Source organism: Bactrocera latifrons, unplaced genomic scaffold (assembly GCF_001853355.1).
Source record: "Bactrocera latifrons isolate USDA-ARS-PBARC rearing strain unplaced genomic scaffold, ASM185335v1 scaffold_100, whole genome shotgun sequence".
Classification (NCBI taxonomy): domain Eukaryota; kingdom Metazoa; phylum Arthropoda; class Insecta; order Diptera; family Tephritidae; genus Bactrocera; species Bactrocera latifrons.
This window is the reverse complement of record NW_017534409.1, coordinates 640,499-642,923: the sequence shown is the minus strand read 5'-3', so window position 1 is coordinate 642,923 and position 2,425 is coordinate 640,499. Positions and strand designations below refer to the sequence as shown.

The 2,425-nt window shown below is 32.5% G+C and overlaps 1 protein-coding gene across 4 annotated transcripts in view; it reads left to right on the top strand.

The window, feature by feature from the left end:
- The window catches only part of LOC108967387 (EMI domain-containing protein 1), a 45,964-nt gene that overhangs the window by 1,486 nt on the left and 42,053 nt on the right, over window positions 1–2,425 (top strand). The gene's annotated exons all lie outside the window — the stretch shown is intronic.

Here is a 2,425-nt window from a genome sequence, read left to right as displayed (position 1 = left end):
AAATTTTTTTCTAAATTTTTGTAAACAAATTTACATTTTTTTTGTAAATTTAAGTTTTTGTATTCCCGGATATGACTTAATTACAACTCATTCATGTACAAGCAAAAAATCAAACTTCGGGCGAATACATTCTGAGTTAAATCTATTCGTATGCATGTAAATATTTACTAAAAATATTTTCGTAAAAACATTATGTGCGTAACCGTTAATGCACACGATTCTACATACATAAATATATACGAGATATAGTACATATGTACGTGTGTATGCATATTTTATGACCGTTGTTTTATTTTAAATACCTGACATTTAATGACTTTTACACGGCGCAACATTATCTTTTTGTTTTGAGCATCATATTTGTACTATACTTTTCGTATTTTGCGCCGAGTTAGAAATCCATTAAATGCATTCTACCAATAGCTGTGCTCTAAGTTTGTATAGCTATTGCTTAAATCGCAAAATTCACCTTTAACCGCGCGGCTTTAACGGCTTGTGTATATTTCCCCACACTCGTGCATATGTTTGTACAAATGAGTAATGTCCACAGGCTGTCAGCACAGATTTAGCTGTCGCCATGCGGAGCCTTAGTAAGTGTTTGATGTAGTTTTCGCTAAAACAAATATTATTTGTTTACATTCTAAAGTGAAAAACACAAAAACAAAACGAAATATTATGACAGCGCCGCGGAGAGACAGTTGAGACAGCTTTTTGCGGTAATGTAATTTGTAATAGATTATGCAAGCTTTACTCTGCATATTATTCCTTCTCTTCGGTCTATACTTTAACGTACTCTTCCATGCGCTCCTAATCCAATTTATGCGGTTTTTCAATATCTACTTTTTTAAACCACTTTTCTGCCAATCCAGCACACTCTAACTCATTCACTTTTGTTAAGTTTTTTCTTTGGCGACCATAGCGTTTAGTACCTAGCACCGTTATAAATCTGCCAACTCATTTCTAACGGTATACGCATACAAATTAACTTGTTTTCGCGAAATAAATGCAAATGCAAATTTTTGTTTGTCGTTAAAAGTTGTCGAGCATTTGCGTATAACTCTTATGCTCGTATTGTTTTTGTTCTGGGGGAAAAAAAACAACAAGAGTCGAAATTATTCATTTCCACGCTGGTAAAACAAAACTTACCGGTAACAGCCATTAAGAAGCGACCAAATAATTAAAATGTGAAAAAAAATAAAAGGATCTGTAGAGAGAATACGGATTAATGAAATGAAGGTCACACTTTGTGGCTTTCTTTTATGGTCTGTCTGCTGCTATTAACAATACCGGTTATATTGCTTACTGCTACTTTCTCACTTTTAATTTTTATTATGGTGGCTCTTGAATCATTGTCATAACTGCATGAATCAGCGAACGCTACTTGAGAGAGATGGTGGTTTCAAAGAACGATCTAACCTAAAATAATTCTACTAATTGAGTAAGTGATTGATTTCTCACTAGAAGCGTTTTAAAAGGTTGTTGGCAGCTATTTTGAGTTGTTTTTGGATTGCTTGTCGTAATAGTAATGGAAATAAAACTACATTAAAAATTTTTGCTTTCACAGAAGGTTTTAAAAGTTGAACGAAATCTTCAGGTTTTGTGGCTTAACACTTAAGGGATGTTTTAAAGTTGTTAAATTGTCTACAATCATTTCAATTTTTGATCAGACGACTTCATAATAATTATATTTGCAATGATTTCTACGATGACACAATTATTAACAGCAATAAAATTAATCTCATGAAAATTTCACAGCTTTCATATAACGGGTCCCTATTCTGTACGTTCGTACTGTCAAATATTCTGAAAAACTTAGAGCAAGAGCATCAAATAAACTTATTTACAAATAGTTTACTGAAAGTGAGCGTGATATTTTTATCTTATATTAATATTTTGCTTTCCAGTTGTCGACTAAAATCAACGACTTTATCGGTCTACGGCAAAATATTTTTTTCCCAAACCGTCAACACTTATTATGCAAAACTAAAGAACAGTTACCAAATTAAAGATTTTCAAATTCAAATTTCATATTATTCGGCTCAATCAAATTTGCAAAAGAGCGCCTATAAATAAAACTATTTGTAAATAGGATATGTTGTTTCAACAAATTTGCATTTTTCATTCATAGCCAGTCCAATGTTGCGTTTTTTGTAGCGCTCGGCGAACAAAACTAAAAAAGAAGGAGGCAGAAATATTTTTTTCTTGTGGCCCAAACTGAAGTATGCCAAAATGATAAATGAAATGCGTTGGCCTTTTATCTCATGATTTTCGTTTGGTTGTCGTTTTATTATTTTATATAATACACGCTGCAAAACACCGTTACACGCGGGTTACTTTGCAATAACAGCTACAAAATCAGACAGCTTGCGTGCGCTTTGTAACTGTGTTTTTTTTTTGGTATGATAAACAATTAAAGGAATATTTT